The 20521-nt window shown below is 41.7% G+C and overlaps 1 long non-coding RNA gene across 1 annotated transcript in view; it reads right to left on the reverse strand.

Moving 5' to 3' along the window:
* Window positions 1-20521, reverse strand: part of LOC140684973 (uncharacterized) — a 57893-nt gene that overhangs the window by 17023 nt on the left and 20349 nt on the right. The window contains exon 2 of the long non-coding RNA XR_012058031.1: window positions 1555-1693. This is a non-coding gene — a long non-coding RNA (uncharacterized lncRNA). The remainder of the gene's footprint in view (window positions 1-1554; window positions 1694-20521) is intronic.

The following is a 20521-nucleotide window of genomic DNA, read 5'->3' on the forward strand; positions in this document are numbered from 1 at the left end:
TCAAGCACTAGAGCTTAATAAATATTTCCAATTACTATGTTTTCCTCTTCAATCTTAAAACTGACATTTATGATTTAAAAAAAATATAAAGTTATTAAAAGGTTCAAATAGAAGAAAATATTTAAGCTCCATTGTACATAAGCCAAAAATTTAAAAAATGAGACTGGGAGGAGAGGGGCATTGTAATTTCAAATCAACTAAACCCAGCAGTCATTGGGTTATAAATTGCTAAATAAGATGCCTGTTCCTGCAAGCTCTCTCCATGATTTACTCATTAGCACTCAGGAAACAATCAGAGTTTATGAACACGCTCAGCAGAGCCTGTTCCTCACAGCAGCTCTGACAACTGGCCCTTGTGAAGGATGAGGGCAGGACAGCCACGAGCAGCTGGACAGGGAGCCTGGTGTCACTCAGAGCCCATGGCCTGAGCAGTGTCACCTCTCCAGCAGCACTTCAGCCTGGCAGCCTTGGCACAGCCTTGGCACAGCCAGCCAGCAATTCTGCACGAGCCATTCCTTGTCCTGCACATCCAAGAGGCTTTCCAGGCTCTCTGCTGCTCTCCTTCCAGTTATTCTGATCCCCAGAGCAACTGTGATTTTCTGCCAATTTTGCATACACTGCTGTTTCCAAAAATTCCAGTTCAGTGTTTACACGTGTTTCACAATGATCACTCCTAACAACCATTGAGAGAGACAATATTATCATGTTTTAATTTCCTACGAACTGCTGGCTAAGGCTGCATAGAAAGTTGTGAGTGCCAGATGGTCCAATTTATTTTATTTATTCTTTCAGCATCTTTATGGAGTCATAGGCAGTTTACACACTTTGCCATTTAAAATCATAAGCACTTTGCCACCACCCCTACAACACTGCCAGTTGCCTTGGCTGTTACCTTTGCTGTATCACCAGTACCAGTCAGCACCTCAGGGTTGCCAGCACCATGGCTGAGGTGCAGTGGAGAGAACTGCAAATCCCAAACTGAAACACCTGCCAGGCAAACTGACTGCCTGGCAAGGAAACATCAGTGGGCAGCCATAGAATTTACTGGGAAATGCTCTCATTGGCCATGCCCAGTGAAAGGCAAGTACACAAAGCACAGTCAGCAGCATTTACATTGTCACAGCTCAGATAATGACTTCAAACACGTTACAAAGACAAGCAGAAACACTGGGAGCTACTATTTTTATTTCTCCCACTGGCTCTAGCTTCGCTGACTCAAGAAGACGGTCACTCTATTTATCAATCTTTGATAAATAGTGTAAGGACCATCAGCTAGAAGTGATCTCCTTGATTACAGACAGGAAATACTGATATATTCCTATCTTACTTTGAACTCTGCTTAGAAAGAAACAGTTTTTGTCAAGAGCCAAATAAAAAAGAAAAACAGAAAGTTAGTAAAAGGACATTTGAATTTACATCTCTGATCAGCAAGTGTGGTGGTGAATACAGGGTGTTTTTCTGAGCAACAATGAACTGCAGCAGTTTGCTGAGGCAGGATCCACCTCCCCATCCAGGAATAAAGGGAAATGTTTACTAGCCTTTTAATTTCAGTACCTTTTCTGTCTGAGAATTCCCATGACAGATCCCACAGCACAGAAGAAAAGCTGTTTTCCAGCCATTTGCAGATCTAGCCAACGTGAGAGTGGGATCCTTCACCATCTGCCGCCTGGAAGCCGTTCAACACGCCTCATTTCTGCAAGAAAAGTTATGAAGGCAATTGTTGTGTTACTCACAGTTATATTTAACAACAAAAACTCTAAAATATCATTTTCACCCAGTCCCAGGCTTGCTGGAGCCTGCTGTCATAGCTGTCTCTCTTCCCAGGCACAACTTGTTCTGGAACTGTCCCCAACCTCTTGGTGGCCAGACCTTCTGCTTGTTACCAGCTCCAAACCCTAACAGTTTGTCTGCCTGCTAATTTGGGGGCACCTAGAACAGAGTCCTAGTCAGATGACTGTGACAAACATTACAGTATTACAAAAAAATTCCGGTTATTTTATTTGGGATTTTATTTTGACTTTTTCTTCTTGCATTCATTTTGGCACTTATGGAGCCATTAGACTTTAGAATAAACCATTTAATGCCATGGAAAAAGCAGGGGGCTCTGTCACTGAGGCCATCAGCCATGGAGAGCATCTGGTTTTATTAGTCATTGTGTCATTTTTATTGTATTTTGTCACCTTTGTTTCTCAAGTCACTTTACTGTGCTGTGCATTTACTCAGTAGTCACCCAACAGAATTCTTTCTTGACATAGGACAAAACAATGTCACAACACAGGCCAGCCACTCAGGAAAAGGAACAGCTTCACTTGATTTAGATGGAAAACAGTAACTTGAACCAGCTTTAACATGTGGAATATCCCAGATCAGGTAGCATAATTATCAGCCTGTGCTCCTTAGAGACCAGGAACTTGTTACTAGCACCTCACCTAGTAAGAAATCCTGGCTCTCTGAAAAAAGCACTAATGAACTAAAACTCCATTTTGAAAAAACAGTATCTGCACAGGAGAGTTGAAAGAGTTTTGTGTTGGGTTTTTTTCTGAAGCATTTAATTTATTTGTACAAAACACCTCATTTTGCCTTTAATTACATTTTAACCAGCTATACTGCTGTTTCCCAGGGAACTACAAGTCTGCAGCACAGAGTCAGCCACACTGCCTGGATGAACTTTCTCCCTCCACACTGCTCCAGCTGTTTTATTCTTTTAGAAGTGCTCTAAGTCAGCTGTCTGAGCACCCTTCTCTAGTTAAGCCATACTGGATGTAGCTTTACAGTCCAATTGTAAATCTACTGCCTGGGGAAGTTGCTAATCCTAAACCCTGCAGCTGTATCATAATCTGAATTAACACCTCTGGAAGTGCTGAAGATGTAGAAATATTATTACTCACTCGATAGATGACTGAAAGGAGTTTTCCAGGCAGGCTAATTCTAATTGGCATGTAGATGTTATTTCTCAACACTTTTATGTAAACATCACTGGGAAAAGTGAATAGATCAGAGATCAGTAGCTTCCCAGCTCAGACCATTCTCTCAAAGGAGAGTTCATGGGTTGCAGAAAGAAAATAATAATTTTTTTAATGTAAAGACAACACTTCAATGATTCCTCCTGTAAGCAGGTGTTTGTGGATCACCGCAGTTAAACGGTCATGAAGAATGGAATAAGGAGAGCAGTGCTGAGATCTCTCTTCATGCTGCACAGGAAGGATGTTTTGAGGGTTGTCTCTAGACAAGCTACAGCTGAGCCTGGTTGTTATTTAGTCAGGAATCCTGGAAAAACCCTTCAGCTGCTGTGTGGGGGTGGCAGAGGAGTGCAAGTATTTGGAGGCAGGAGGGTGACAGCTGAGGCCTCTCCCTGTGCCAGTCCTGGCTCCCCCCAGGGCACAGGGTGAGTGCAGGACAGTGGCATTGTGCTCTTGGGCTCACTGACAGCTCCCAGCAGCTGGCACTGCAGGCTCCCAGGGATCCCCACTCCTCATCCACCAAAGGATACCCAGTGCAGGATCCCTGAGCTCCTGGATCTATTGCCACCACCATGGAAAATTAAATAATACTCAGAACTGCAGAACAGAAAAACATCATCCATATCACTGGTATTACAGTGGGCTCTCAAAAATCCTCATGGGCATCAGCCTCACAATCCTTCCCTCTGCCAGGACAGTCCAAGTGATGCAGTTCTGCATGTGGGACATTTTCCATTATTCAGAGAGCTGAAGCCACCCTTGCCTCCTGGCACAGCCCAGCAAAACCCCAGCTACCAGGGCCCTGGGACAATTGCAGCTCTTGCAAGTGTGGCATTCTGCCCTGGGGAGGGAGAAAACCCATCCTCCACACAGTGACTGTAGCTGCCAAACACATCTGCCCCTGGGAAGGGGCAGACAGACCTGAGCTCTGCTCCTAACCAAAGGCTGCTGCTCCCTCCCAAGGCTCTCTCCAAAGACAGTGGGAAGGCATCAGCTCCCCAGAAATGCCATGTCCTCAGAAATGCCACACTGGGGCACTTCTTGGATATCTGATCCATTAGCACCAAGTCTGAATACACTGTCTGTGCCTGCCTGTCTCCACAGCTCAGGGTGATGTTACAGGAGGAGTGAAGGGTGGAAAGGAGTATTTTCAACAAGTGGCTGGGCTGTAGGAGTGGCAGCAGTGTGGAGGAAGGGGTATTTCTGTGTCTCCACCCATGGGTGCACAGCTGGGGGAATCCAGAGCTCACAGGATAACCTGGGACAGCTCCAGGGCAACCTGGGCCGCTGGCTGGGCTGAGCTGCAGCTCTGCTGAGCCAGCCTGGAGTGGATGTCTGTACATTCACACATGGTTTTGTTGTGTTCTACTAACTACACATAAGCATCTGCTCTTATTTCAGAGAAAAAGGTATTTCCCACCAGAAGCCAAATCTGTGGATGACAAAATCAGGCAGAAGGAACAGATCCCGAAACCCCCTGCCCATTTACATACATGCTGGAGCTCCTCTTGCTGGCCAGCACTTCTCAGCAGCGAACTGAAATGTTTTCAGTCACATTCTGAAATTCTGTTGCATGTACAAGTTTTTACTCACCTGCCACATTTTGTCCCAATTTACCAGTTTGGACAGATCACCTTGAAAAGACCCTTCTGGTGCAGAGCAATGGTTCTGCTAAGAGGCTGCAGTCTCACACACTCAGCCAGGCTGGTAACACAAATCCTCTCCCTCAGCCAAGGGCTCTGCATCACTGTATTGTTTTTTCGTTCTTTGGAGTTTTTTTGCTTTTAGTCCCAGAACATTTGCAGGACAAAATGATGGGTTTGCCCCCTGACACCTTCCTTTAGCACAGCTCTATCAGCCACTCCTGCAAGCCTGACTGCTTAAGTGTCTGCAAAGAAAACTCGTGCTATAAAACAGCTGCACAAACACCTCTGGGGGATTTTTCACAACCACTGTTATATGTAAAATCTCAGGCACAGAAGGAGCTTCAGTTTTCACTATGTCAAACCTCATATTCTGCTCTCGTAAATGGTGGAATAATTTATTTTGTCACAGTCTGATGAGGCTCCAATGCCAATGTCCCCCTGACCCACATACTCCCTTCTGAGCCATTCTGAGGGATAGATCTAAAGATCTGTATTTTTAACTACTTTATAGCCTGTGATTAAGATAACTTGGAATAAACTCAAGGGAAAATGAGGGCAGAAAAATTAACTCTTGAGAAAACCACAAGTTGCTAGCATGAAGTGTATTAATTTCTTAAATTAAAAAAAAAAAAAAAAAAGATATTATGCCTCATCCCCTGGAGCTGCCTCTCCAGTCTGAAAGCCAGGCTGTATTATTTAATTTTTTAATTTCCTACGGTCACATTTCCATTTGAATTTTGTGAACAAGTTTTAGCTACTGCCCTGAGCTCGCATCTCTGTGAAGCAACAGAGATGTGGTATTATCTCACTCACCATTCCTGCTTCATTTGTACTACTTATTCCTTTTTCTAGAGATATGAGTATCAATGATCACTATGTCAGCACTGAGATTTCTGGATTCTGGATACAGTGGAAGTGAGCTACAGCCAGACATGCTGGGCTGCAGAAACTTGAAGATTATATATTTGCAGAGCCCAGAGGAGTTGTTATTGACAAACAAAATCTACAGGTGCTTCATGAATTAATACACATGACAGATACTCTGTCACTGGCAGAGTTCACACATGATAAAATAATTGCTTTATCTCACGGAAAAATACATTGTTTTCTTCAGAAGCAAATGACAAAAGTTAATGATACATCTGATGTTACATTGTTATTCTGATTTTTTTTAATCAGTAAAGACACTTTCTCTGAATGAGCTCTGTTTATAGCTGTTCAAACCAAACCAGACAGGAATTCAAACCATGGAGTTTCAGATCTTTGTAGAAATCTCTAATTCATTATGTTACTTTGAATCAGGTTGGTTCAACTTCCCAATTCTTCCATTCCTCAGAATTATGTAGCCCTGGTCATAAACCCTGAAATCAGCCAGCTCCAAACACAGGCAGAGCAAGCCCGAACACAATCATGTATTGCACTACCTATGGAGGATGTAGCTGTGGTCATTTGACCACCAAAGAAATACAGAAAACCTTCAAGCTGGTACATGAATGCTGCCAAGATGGCGTTTCAGAAATGCAGATGTTTTCTGAAGGCACCATTGGTCCCCAGCACACTTTGTGCCATCTATTCTCGTGGGAGCACTCATTCCAAAGCACTTTGTCCTGGCTTGGGAAGAGTGATTTCCTTTTCCAGCTGTGCAGCTGGATGGCCCTAGAACAGCTTTGTAGCAAAATCCCAAGGACATTGACCCAATAGCCAAAAGTCCTGGTGACAAGACAGTTGCCACCAAGTGGCAATTCCTGGCTTCTTCTGACTGAAAATTGCATCAAAGGAAGTGAGTGGGAACTCAAGGCAGACATCTTTCCACAACCACGGAAAACATGATAAACCTTCACAGAGGTTTGGCTTTGCCAACATTTAAAAAACAACACAGTCATGAGAAATAGCTCTGTCCCTGTCTCCAGACCTGGCTGCTCCTACTCTCAGCATTTCAATGACCATGTTTACTTTCAGGTTTGTAAAATATCTTTTTATTTGGGGGTGAATTAATCCCACCAACATGGCAGCACAGCAAATATTTAATAAACATAGCACTTACATTCCCACCCTAAGCACTGTGTGTTGTCAGGCTTTAGAAGGACTTGGCCTTGTGCTTCTAATATTTAAAGTCTAGGTTTTAAAAAAAGAGGTAAGTGCTCAATTTAAGAGCTAGTTCTATAATCCTATCTCATTTTATCTCTTTCTTTAAACAAGACCTGATTTAACTGGACTGTTTTTCTTTTCTTTCTACCATGCAGAAATGCAGAAGCACTTAGAAGGCAGAGATCTCCAGGAACAGCAGGAGCATGTGAAACCAAGTGCTCACTGTTTAATTTTTACTGACACTAATAATCCTGAATCCAGCAGACCAGTCCACAACATCACTTGGAGAGACAGGCTATAAGAGAAGGTAATGTGATGAAGCATAAATGAATGAGGGGGTGTCCTCAATTAAAATATTTAAGAAAAATCAGGGATTGTAAAAGTAGTAAAACAACAATTCATTACCACTGTGCACTGGCTGAGGGAAGAAAACATGTAATTTGCATGGAAGGATAGGAAATGACGGTGCAAAAATGAAAGTGTGTAAAGCAACTGCAAGGGAAACTGGAGAGAAGCTTGCTACTCAAAGGTTTTTATTTGCAAAGACCAGGATTTCTCAGCAGACAGTAACTGTACCAATAGAAAACCCCCCTATATACACTAAGCCTGCCATACCTGTTTCTTTTTTATCCACCAGGAAAAAAAAAATCAAGTCAAAGGTTCTATCAAACTTGTTGAAACAAGAGGATGTTCCTCTGTGTCAACCTCATCAATCACTGCTGACACCACAGGAAATTCAGAACTCTGTTTCTCATGGATAATAAACACTCTTTATAGCTGACATTGATTTCTAGTTTGTCACTGTTGTATTAATACCTCTGTCCAAAATGGAAGAAGGAGAGTAATGAAAGGCAGGGGTGAGACTCTTAGTGGATGCATTTGTATTTGATGTACTGGTAATTCACGTTAGCCCCATCCAATGAAGAAGGCAAACTCTGCTGGCCAGGACAATTAGTCTTTAGTGCTTTAAGGCTTTTATAAGGCCATCTATCTTGTCAGAGTTAGGAGAGGACATGAAAGATAATAAATAGCAGTGGGAGAAATACCTGGTTTCCAAACTAGTTACATATTTGAAGCTCAAAAGGCTGGCTACATCTCCCTATATTTTGGGATCCATAATATTTTATCAATGATTGCTGTGAATTAGGAAAATGGCTCTAAGCTTCAATCCTGTGGAGACAGCATTTTAGAACCTTGTGCTCTGCAAATACCTCAGTCTAACCTGTCTCAATATCCCCAAAGCAAAAAATGAGATCAAAATTGAGGTCACTGAGGCACAGGGATCCTTGTGGCGTCTCAGATGATAATCCACATCTGCTTTTGGCAGGATGCTTCACTTGGGGCACTCATTCTTGACTGCTGGGTTTTCCCCATCTGTACAGGAAGGCAAATAATACCTGACAGAAAAGGGGAAATGTTTGTGAAGTGCTCAGGATTGTTCTGACAGCCCTGGCTCCTGCCAAATGCAGGAAAATCAATTAATCCATCTCAGTGCCAATCCATCTCAGTGGCAATCAATCAAGTAATCAGCTGTCTGAATGCTATTTTCTGTCAGTTAAACATACATTTCTCACCTGTTTTTAAAGCAAGCATAGTTTATTTGGGGGAAGGGTTGTTATAAACCCCACAAAAGACTGAAATTCAATTTCACACTAGTTTTTCTCCCTCATAAAATGCAAATTCATCTCTAATCTCTTTCTGGTATCAAGCCAGACACCAGGGAATGCACACTCAGGTTAATTTCTACACTCAGTACCTTGATATTCCTTGAATGAAAGAACAGACCAAGTAATGATTAAGATACAAAAAAAAAAAGTGGTTTTTTGGAGAAAATGGTTGGAAGTTGCTCTCAAACTACCCAAAAATGTTTCTGCTATGATGCTGGGCAGCTGGTGTGCTGTGGCTGCTGCTTATTGGAATAACCCTCGTCTTATTGCTGCCTCAGTCATCTTTTGTTTCTCCCAACACCAGTACAGGGGTTTTCACAGAAGTGTGCTTTTGTTCTGTCTTGTCTCACATAAAGAGTCCTTAATTCAGGCTGCTACATGCTAAATATTAATATTTAGCATTTTCATGCCTTCCATTATGGCCATTCTGTGTTGGCTTGTGCTGCTGTAAGAGAAAAACAATCAGCTGTGTGCCTCCAGGGTAATTGTGGTCTTAGCAGAAGGAAGAAACTGAAATTTAAATTCAACACCTCCCAGGGCAGGCTGTTTCTGCTGACTCAGGTGTGTGTGATGAGCAGCTGCCCTGGGGAACCCAGCACTGCTCTCACAGCCCCAGGCAGAGGGGAATCCTTCCTGCTCCATCCCAGCACAGGATCCAGGGACAGCTGTGCCAGGAGGGAGGATTTTACAGGGGCATCAAAGATGGGTGGTGCAGATGGGCTGGCAGCTAGAGTGACTATAAAAGCTGGACTTTTAATTCTGCAGAGACCTCCATTTAATAGAAACCCCTTTGGTCTCTTTCTCACAGCCCTAGGACTTATTTTCCCAGCAAATTTTTCTAGGCTGTGCAAACAGCAAAGTCAGAATAACCAGGAGAGGCTCAGGATAAAGCGGCAACGCATAAAGATAATTCAGCTATGCAAATAGTGCTCCAGGAAACACAATACCTCTTCTTTAAGTGTGTAGCAGAAGGCTTCATTAAAAGTTTGTTTTGAAGTAATTTTTCTGCTCTTTGTTCTCTCTCAGTTCCTTTAAAGTTGTTTGGGCTTTTTTTCCCCTTGAAAACAAATCATAGTTGGAATAAAGAGACCGCTGACCTACATTCTCACAGCTGTGTTACACTTAATTGTGAGACTTGTCAAACGAAATTCAGGAGTGATCATCACCAAGACAGGCTGTGAAAACACCTACTGCTCAAACTCCTGAGCCTCCCTGTTTGAAACTATCAGAATAATCTCTTTGAGAGACCCAAGCAGGATGTCCAGTGACTGAATCAATCTTTGCAGACATCAGAGCAAGGCTCCTCACCTGGCTCTCAGCCCTCTTGCACACTCCCTCAGCCTCTTGGACACTTTCCTTTGCTGTGGTTTTGGTGCACTGCCAGCACCAAATAAACCCATGAGTATAACAAAGTTCAAGCTGAATTTGAACTGCTTGAGTAAAAATTTCCATAATCCATGAGTCTACCAGGTTACAAACATACACAGCCAATGTGAGAAAATCAAAGTTAGTGAAGACTTAGGAGATGTATCCAGTCCTATAGCAGAGAAGTGAAATACTGACAATGAAGAGCTGAAAATCTTCATTTTTGCTTATTCAGATAGTATTGTAATAAAACCATTCCAATTTCTTGTTCTTACATTTAAAAAGCACATTCAGAATGTGTTACATAGTTTATGTTTAAGGGGGCAGACCATTTCTTAAGATTGCATGTTTTTTCTTTTGTGCAGCACTCGACACTCCATAAGAGAACAAAAGCTGGTAGTGAATTTTCAAGCTCATTTTAAGAGGCTCTTGCTTATATTGCATTATTTCTGTCTCCATCAACCCTCTCAATGGTCTCTTGAATGAAACACCTGACACTCTCAGGGGTGACAAATCTTCTAGCAAGCAAGCAGCACACAAAAGATCACATTAAACACCGACTGCCAACTCTTTTTGATCTCTGAGAGGGTGCAGGAGAAGGGTCTGTTTGTATGAGGATGCAAAGCAAACTCTGGGCATGGGGAATGTTTGCTGAGCCAATAATCAGGTACCACCACACTTGGACCAAGGACACAGCTGTGGCTGGTGAGCTGCTTTTGCTTTCCTTGAAGGAGCTTCCATTTGGAGAAGGAGGAAGCTGTAAATGAGAGGAAAATTTAAAACAAACCCCTGGGGTGAGCAGCAGCCAGAGGAGCTCAGGGGATGGGATGAGCTGTGTGAAGCTCATCCCTGTGTCCTAGAGGAGCTCTGGGAGAAGGGGCAGAAGGCAGCCAGGCCCCTCAGGGAGTGCTCTGAGCACTGCAGGTGGAATGAAGGTGCTTGGCCTCAGCCAGCAAGGCCAGAAACACAAAACAAACCTGGTACCTCCACAGATTCTGGCACTGGTGATGCTCCAGGTGAGCATTTCAGTGAGAAAAAGCAACTCCTACCTCTGATCCTGTGACCATGCTGAGCTGAGACTCCCAGCCCAGAGAAGTCTCCAGCCTCAGCCCCAGTGCCTCCTCTGGCTCTGACAGCTCCTGAAATACCCTGTGAACGTTTCATCCTGTCCTCCCTCCCACTGCTGATTGCCCAGGCACGCTGCTAATGAGTCCCCTGGTATTTCCAGCCTCTGCTCATTCGGAGCTGTGTTACCTCGTGGTGATTTCCCTGCATAAGCAGGGCTGATGCACACAGGGCACAGCTGACAATCATCGTTTCTGTCACCGGCTGTACAATGACTGCCCTGAAAATTCAGGTGGAAAATGTCATTCTTGTTAGAGAGAGAACACAGCCCTGCCATAGGTATACCAAGGAATACTGCTTTAGGTTATTTGAAAGTGAGATTTTTCCAACCTGTCCTGCCTTTCGCCATATCAAAATTGACACAAACCAACCAAAAGAAACTCATCTTTCTCATATCCATTTTTGAGAAGACTTGGTACATTTTTGCTGTTCTCCTGTTGTACGGCAAGCATAACCAAAATATTTTTTTCAGCATGTGTAATAATAGTTTTAAGTAGATTTCTCATGAGGTATATCCCTATCTCAATAAAGAAAAGGCTTTTATCTTTTAAAGACATTGGTTTGTATCCATATTTACCATCCTTCACCAAATCTATGTCATCATTGTCATTTTTTAGAGTCCTCAGTAGATCACAACCAAAAAAGTTAATGGGAAATAGTTAATCCTAACAATGAACTTCTCCATTCAGGACAGGACACTACAATAAATACTGATTTTCATGAATTCCATTTCAAAACATCCCATCCTGTGCCTTACACCTACACCCAGTGGAGCAGCAGGGCCTTTGTGAGCCCAGCTATGTTTGACTTCCCTGTTCCCATTTCTGCCCCAGCAAAGACAAAGGAATCACCTTCTCTTCACATAAAATGAAAAGTAAATCCTCCCATTTATGCCAGTCTGAGCCATAAAAATATTGAACCCAAAGCTCTGCTTAGATCTTGCTCCTGCTGGATTTCCTGTTCAGTTTGGCTAACACAGGAAATTCCACTCAAATAAACAACCAAATATTGATATTTATGCAAATAGAACAAGCAGTGATGTAAACTTTTGAAGTTTGCTTGTGTGTGCTTCAAAACGAATAAACAGCATTTTTACTTTGAACCTTCTATCTCAAACGCTAAGAAAAAGATGCCTTTCAAGTAAACAAATGTAATTCAAATCAAGACAGTACATGCACTGTGAAATCTTCTACCACATCATAAGACAGCAAGTACAGTACAGCTCAGCTGTACACCACTAATGCCAAGATTTTGTAGTAAAAACATTGACAGACCCTTAATTATTATAGTGCCTCCTGGCAGTGCTATAATTAGATTGAACATAACTATTAGTCATCGTAATTAGTACACACATTCCTTGTTTAGCACAATAAAAATTACAAAGCAAGGATGCCACTTAATTAGGTGACCTGGGAATTGATGCCTACCTATATTTCACTTTTACTTTAAGTGTCCTTACCGAGATTAAATCTAATATTTATAACCAAGAATGGGTATTTATATGGCACTCCACCTGTACGTAAAATCACCTGTTAAATTAATATTTATTAAATACCTCAAGGACATTTCTGAAGTTATGCCAGCAGTTCATTTGGAATTGTATTCCAAGAAGGAAATACATCACAATTTTAGGAACTCAAGGTTAATTGCATATTCTAATAAGCGTCTTATGTACCATAAATTTAAAAGAAAAGAAAGTGCATTCAGTTAAATCCCCATCAACCTTCCAGTTCTCCTGATGGGGCCTCATTGTGTCCTAGTGAAGAGCTTGGACCTCTTTAAACCCTCTGCCACAGGCATCGTCTAAGAGCTCCACTAAGTAGCCACAGTTTAGAGAAATGCTTTTTAATTCTGAATCTCATCCATCACCCATTTTAAACAAGAGGAAATTTGGTATAAGTAATCCCTGGTGCCATGAAAACCTTCTGAATTTCACAAGTACCCCAATTCCTGCAGGGTTGACAAGCTGTCTGGAGACTTTGGCTGGATTTTGGGTCTCTGTCTTCACCTGAGGAGGTGACAGAGCAAGGTGGTCTGGAGAGTTTCCCATTTCACAGGCCAGCCACAGGCCAAGGAGTTATTTGTCTGAGCCTTAATGAAGCTGGTGGTTGAAAATAGTCCCAGCTGTTTGTTTCACAGCATCAGACCACAGTGGTACAGAATTGGTAATTATGTTTAACAATTTTAATTGCACTAGATTTGTACACAGGTTTCTTGAAAATAAAATGTGCCCACTTTGCTACGCCCAGATAGATCACATCCAGCAGGAGAGGCAGAATAAAGCAGCTGAGAGGCTGTGGTGTGCACTTCAGCTGCGACACCAGCCTGTGCTGAAGCCCTGAGTGGGCAGGGAACCTTTCAGGTCACAATGAACAGCTCCAGTGTGATACTACAGCACTTTGCAATAAAACTGCTGCTCTGAACAAGAGCCCACAAGAAAAATGAAGACCAAACAAAAACATCGTGACATTTGGTGTAGAAACCAATGGTGTTTTCCTGCCAGGACCTGCTGACACTGCCAGACTCCAACCTCCTCCCTGCAGCCCAGAAAGCTCACCACAGCACTTAGCAATCTGTTCACACCATCATTAAACCCATTAGCCCTTAGTGATGGAAGAGTCCCTACAAATGCCACAGTGCCACAGCTCTGTGACAAATCCCCCTCACTCCTCACTCTAAATGATGAGCATTTAGTATTTACAATCGTGGATTAATTTGAATTTAAAGGAAAAAAAAAAAAAAAAAAAGAAAAAAATTGCTTCTGTAGGCAGACTATGGTAAATATCAATATGTTTCATCAGAGCTCCTCTTTCATTAGTTCTACACCAATTACAGCAGCTACTTCTTCTCTGGGATATTTCATCAAGCTATTAATTAGAATATGGAAAACATGAAATTCTCTCTTACTTCCTCACTGCAGAGGACCTTCCAATCATAACTGTTACAGATAAGGAGAAAATATAAAAGTTATTGTTTGCCACATGTTAAGAGACTTGACAAAAATGTACAAGAGTTGATATTCAATGCATCCAGCAACAGAAAAATATTACAATACATGTAAACTATTTAAGGCAACAACAATCTAAGTGCAGGAACTACTTCTTTTTTTTACCATGACTGGTTTCTCAATGTTTTCTACTTCATCAGACTGGAAATTTTCAAACCACAGGCTCCCCAGGAAATATTTCTGGCCACTTCAGGAAAATCTCTCAGTGATGTGGCCCCAACTGGGGTGATGATGTCAAGGTCCAAACCCCTTTGAAAAGCTGCACTGTGATTTCTTGTGCCCCCATGAATAGTGAGAAAAGGCAGTTACTGTGAATGTTTGTCCCTCATCCCAGATATCCTGGCCTCTGCTGGAAAAACCTGCAGGTGCAAGTTTTTAACAGGGCAGATAAAGCAATGTCACAGAGCTGCAGCTTGGGCACCCACAGGAGTGGATCTGGCACCATCCCTAAAGGAAGAGCACAGGTCAGCTTGCACTGCACCATGCTGTGTTTGCCACATTTCCTTCAGACAGTCTGCACAGACAAAGGAAACATGAAAACAGTCCAAGGCTGAGGGTCATGAGAAGCAATGATGCCACAGAGAAGGGACACCTGAGTCGGCAGTGAGGGGAACTCAGCTGATCCACCCAAACCCAGCAAGCATTCACTGCATTTTTTCTGGGTGAATTTTCACAATTCTCTGAAAATTCTGGAAGAACTTTCACAGTTCTCCTTCCTTGCCAATGCTGCCTGTGCTCTGCACCCCTGGTCACACCCCAGTGCACCTGAGAGGGCTCAAGAGGGGAGCCCAAGGTACTACACAAATATAATTTAGAACATTTCCTCAGTCCTCACATCCTCCTTCCTGCATTGCCTCCCTCCTGGAACAGACTGATCTCTCCTGTCACAGCTCTCCAGTGTCCCAGAGCAGCTTTTGGGTCACACTGCTCAGTTCTGATTCTCCCATTGGCACTGACAATGCAGAGTAAGGCTCTGCTTCACTCTCCCCTCATGATTCTGTTTCTGTTCTTTCAGGCAACCATTGGAAACACCTTCTCATGGCTCGGGTGATAAACCCCTTTTGCCTTCTAATTGTCTCTCCAAAATTGTACTTAAGGAAGGGGAAAGTGTTGCCTGACAGTGAGGGTGAGGAAAAGAACAAGGAACAGCCCCATAAGCAGTGAGGATGGGAAAGGAACAGTGGCTACCATCACCTTCACTCAACTTTATCATTTATTTCTCAACTTCAAGACTCCAGTCTTGACAAATTCTGAAAGACTAAATAACAAGGGAGCAGGTCATTTGTTATGTAAGGAGACATTCTGCTCCAAAATGAAACTTGTTCAGAAAGGGCTCACTGTCATCTCCACCAAGAACAGCATTTTACAGCTGGGGAGAACTGAATGAGCAACAAAGACTCTGCTTTTCCACCCAAAATACATGCACTTATTTTTAAAATATAGGACTAAAGGATTTTTCCTTAGGAAAGGTTGATTCATAATAAATAAAAGAAAAATAGTTTCAAGCTGAACAGTCTTCCAAATTAGAGCTTGATTTCAGCATTTTCCATTTTATGAGTACAGCCTCTTGCTTTTATTAAGAGCAGTTGAAATTTCAATTTACTCATGGTTTGATATGGTTCTTTATTCAACCCACAAAAAAATATTCAATTTATTGAAATGTTTCAGTTTCAAATCATTCCAAGCTAATATTTGTTCAGCTCAGCTAAACTAAAAACCAGAAGCATATCTGTGTTTAAATACAGTAGAATAATTTCTTCCATCCCTGTATCTATGTCAGCCTAATCAGGTCACCAGTGGGAACTGTTGACTGGCAGAAACACGAGGCTTTCTCTTTATGAAAAATGACTGACCTTGCTTTAAAGCAATTTAGTTTGTGTCAACATTGCCTTTCTCATTAAATAATAGGCTCTAAGTGGCATATCCATTCTTCTTCAGCATAGACAAGAGCTCTTCAGGCAAGTTCTGGGATGCTATTTTTAGGCATCTCATAGTAATAACCTGCTCAGTGCACTGTTTGGAGTATGTCTACAATAATTATTCCTTTTCTGCTCTGTTGTATTGGTCAGTCCCAGAGAGAGCTCATAAAAATGTTAGATCTGCACCCTTTCTTGGATGCAGAAAGAATTTCAAATAAATGTAAACATTTGGTAGCACTCAGATAGATGTAAATAATACCAGAGCAACAAGTTCATTAAACATACACATCCCTCTGTCTGAAAATGCTGAACACCTGCATAATTCTTCCTCATTTAGCTGCTGAGATGACTCTTCAACCACTTCTCACTAATTCTCCCACATTTGCTATTTCCTCTGTATAATATCTGGCCAGTCATGCAAGCATTGGAGATGATAACACAGGTAATTTCATCTGTCAGAACCAAAGGAGCAGGGAGAAGAAACGTTTGATTCATTTGTCGTTTTTCTTTTTGATATTTTTTTCCTTTCTTTTCCTCCCACTTTTTAATTTATTTTCTCATTATGGCCATTTCAAATCATCCCAGGCTGCTTTTGTAAGAAGGTTCTCAGTCCAGATCTCAAGGTGACATGCTTTACATTAACCCTGTCAGTATCCCCAGCAATTCCTTAGTATTTGCTCTTGCGATTGCATAGTTCTCAGGAAATGCACTCCCCTGGAGCTAAACATTAGAAACCTGCAAAATCAGCCTAAAGGATCTAATAAACATATTTAAATACATATTTATACCATCCTCATTATTAGAGGAGGTTATTAAATCCTTGCTCTGTGTTTTGGCTACTAAAGATAGAACAGAGGCTTACTGAGAGTGTTGTGTAGTGAGGAGTCATCTCTGCTGGGAAATCATGTGAGATATCAGTGCTGTTGGAGCACACAAACAGCTCATCAGAGATTTTTAATGATTTATTAATGTAGTCAGCCTGGTGGTGTTTTACAGTGGTTATCAGAGGGCTGCAGTTAATAGTGTTGATTGTAATATCCTCACGTGCCCTTTGCAATGCTGCACAGGCCAGGCTGGCCCTGCTTTGACTGGACCAAAGCCTTGGCTGAACAAGCCAATGCCTGTGTGCACCAGAGACCTGTGTCCAGCCCTCTACAGACATGATTGCAGCATCCCTCAGGGTTCTTGGTCAGACCTAGTGCAGCCCCTTCCTCCACTGCACCACTCAGCATGATGTGGTTTGGCGTTTCTGGGTTGATGACATCCAGCTCTGTGACTTTTCAAAGCTTAGCCTTGCATATGCTGTCACACCATTTCAAACACATTGAGCTAAAGCAAAACTGCTTTCACTTGAAGTCAGATAAAAGAAGGTTTCTTAATGGTTCTAGGAACTGTGGAATAAGCTACTGTCTCCCAGGCTAAACTCACTAAGTGGAAAAATAATTTAAAGCCTTGTGTTAAGAGTTAGTGTGTTCAATTTGCCTCAGCATGGTTCAGGGAAATCTGAAAGCAACGTAATACTTTAAGAATAGATTCTGATTCCTGCTCCAGTGGGTCAGAGTGAGTCCCACAGGGAAGAGCAGAGCCAGGGCAGAAGAGCAGGCAGCAGCCCCCTGCCCCAGGCTGACCCCAGCCAGAGATGGAAGCAGCTCCAGTGGACAATTTAAGTCATGTCACACACATTTTCCTGCAGCAGCCCATGGGCTGTTCCTCAGGATTCAGCCTGGATGCACACAGGGCTGTGCAGCAGCTCAAGGCACCCTCTGGCAGCACTCAGGGAGGGCTCAGGTGCTTCCTGACAACATCAGGGTACCAAACCTGAGAGCCTGAACCAAAGGAGGAAATACCAACACTGGGGCATTTTTAGTTCCATTCCTAATAAAAATACCACTGCTACAATAAACCTCCCTCTTGTGACTTCAACAGCTCCATGGCCAAAACAGGGACAGGCACAAGAGCGTCCCCCAAGCCCCACCAGCAGGGAAAAGTTGAACTCTTCACTGAGATGAAGTAGAAGAAAGTGGCACAAAAACAATGAAAAGATTAAAGAAAAATGGGTTTGACCTGACAAGACCAAGGCAGAAAGTCAGCGAAGCAATGTGATTTGCTGATCTCTCCAGTGTCAACAAGAACTAATCCTTTTCTATTTTCTCTTTTTTGGTTTTTTTTTTTTTTTTAGTTTTTTTTTTGGGGGGGGGGGTTGGGTTTTTTTTTTTTTTTTGGTTGTTGGTTTTTTTTTTTTTTTTGCTATTCTTTCCTAATAAAATAAATATTTCTCTCTCAGTCAGGTTGAAGTCTAATAGAGGGAGGGATACAAGGCAATAAATAATTAAAAAGACTGCTTCTAAGATTGTCAGTACTGATTACACACCAAAGCAATCTTCTAATAAGCATGAGTGAAAAGGAGACCATAATATTTGGCAACACGAAGCAAAATTCTGATTCATTAAATGCTGAGAACAAGGCCTAAATCTGCTGTGTGATATGCACATATTTATGACACTGATACTGAGTGGACTGGAAAAGTTTCCCAAGACCTGATGACTAAAATCTAGTTTATTGCTTTAAAAAAAAAAAAAAAAAGTCTATTTTCTTCTCAGTGTAGAGTTATGAAAATTGTTGAAGAGAATACTGATGCTTAGATGCATCTCCTCAGCTTTTAAAACAAATGTGAAAAGAATTTAAAAGATTTCAAAATACTTACTACTTGGAAAAGTTGAAGTTTGTCCAAGTCCCCATGAACTGTACCTAAACACCTGTTTAATAAAATCAATCAGATAGTCAGAAAATCAAAGCTGTAGGCACACTTCTAATCCTGGAGACATTAAAAGTCACCATGACAGTTAAATTTATAGAGCTGAAGTCTGGACCATAAGGACAAAAAAGCAAACGTATTAGAAAAAAATACATAGAGCAAACTTAATAAAGATGCAGAGAAAACCAGAGCTGTTCTGGATTTTAAAAATGAAATAGCACTTTTTCATCTCCATCTGAAACACTGGAACACCTTGTAGTTATTTGCCTAAACAGTGAAGAGATGTCCAAGAAAAAAATGCAGCAATTGTCATTGATCTCTAGGATCTTACAAAGATGTTATGTATGATTTCCAGAACTGTGAAAGGCCTGGTGACAAAGGCATCAGCACTTACTGGGAAAGAGGAGCTACTTCTGCTCCCCAATTTTTCTAAGCATTGCCAGCAGAGATGCCTTGAGAGGCTCTCTGGGCTGATTGCTGCCTGGCTGCAGGGGGGAAAATAAAACAACAGAGGGTTAGCTTTTGCAAGGTTAAACATAAGGTTTGCAAGGCCTTGGTGTGAGCATCAAATTAACTCAGGCTGGAAAGAGTATATGTGTGTGCCAGTTCTTTAACACAGCAGAAACCACAAGATGCACTGCATGACCAGAATTGTACATATGCTAGTCCTGAAGCTCAATTATCTCCAGCAGTGTTAAATTATCCCTCACAAAAAAGCGGTGAGGAATAAAAACAAACAGACATTCTCCCATGCAACTGAAGAAACTGTTTGCCAGTAATGCTAGAAATTGAGCACTTTGCTACCAAATGCTTTAAAGTCCATGAATTCCTATAATTAATGGATTATACCCTATAAATATCTCTGCTGTAAACCACATTCCCAATACTGATATAAACTTGTTTCAAGAGTATTAAGGCCAGTTTACTTTAGAAGTAAATATTTACTAATGTTTCTGTAAAACTCAGTTAGCCCTTTAAATATTAAAACACCAAGTACATATTCCTTTTTTCTCTGTCCTCCCCTGCTCACAATAAACTGCTGCTCAGAGAGTGCAGAAAATCCCAGTAATTCTGATGCAAAATGTAGAGACCAAATAACTAATTCAGGAGGTTTGATTTTAAAGAATTAATAAAACCCCTGAAAAGACACAGAGGTATTTTAACTGATGTTTAAACACTCACAATATTGGAAACAAGCTATGAAAAGAAACAGAGATGTGGTTATATTTAATCTCTGCAAAATGTTTCTGCCAGTCTTCTCTTCCATATAAGCAATGAATAAAGGCAGAAATAGATTCCTGATGAAAGAAAAAAAGAGAAAATAAGATAATTTGCTGTGATTCTTTTCTGCTGTGGGAATTGCCTGTAATCTGCAGCACAGAGAAGCAAACCACCAGCTGGAGCAGCTTTTGGAGAACAGAAGCAAATCCACTGCAGGTAATCAAGGCTCTGGTCCTTTTGGACTAAGAACAGAAAAACGCAGACTTATTCTACGACCTATTTACAGATTAATTTTAAATGTTACATTTTTAGAACTGGAGGTGCTGTCATCCTTTAACCAAAAGAGCAATCCCTTATTCCAGTTGCAAAGATACAATCTTCTTATAACACCATAAAATTAGGCAGTTATAGTTGAATTTAATTGTTTCTTTGCAGCTCATAAAAATGCTGTTTACATTTTTATGAGTATTAAAGACAGAATTTGCAAATCTGAATTCCTGGGATGATGCTCAGTGTTAGACAAACGGCTCAGTTTTTTATGAATTTTGATCTTGATCCTGAAATCCCTTGAAAGGATCACAGGATGCTATGTTCAGGCTTCTGGATCAGGCTCTGGAACTGATTTATACTAAATCAAAAGGATCTGGGAACCAGACTGCACTTGGATGCAGAGATTTTCCCATTCAAACCCAGTGGATTTTGTCCCCAAGTGGGAATTCAAGTACTACAACAGAGCACTGAAAGAAGATAGTGCTGGAGCAACTTGAC

This window comes from Taeniopygia guttata, chromosome 12 (genome assembly GCF_048771995.1).
Source record: "Taeniopygia guttata chromosome 12, bTaeGut7.mat, whole genome shotgun sequence".
In the NCBI taxonomy this organism is placed as follows: Eukaryota; Metazoa; Chordata; class Aves; order Passeriformes; family Estrildidae; genus Taeniopygia; species Taeniopygia guttata.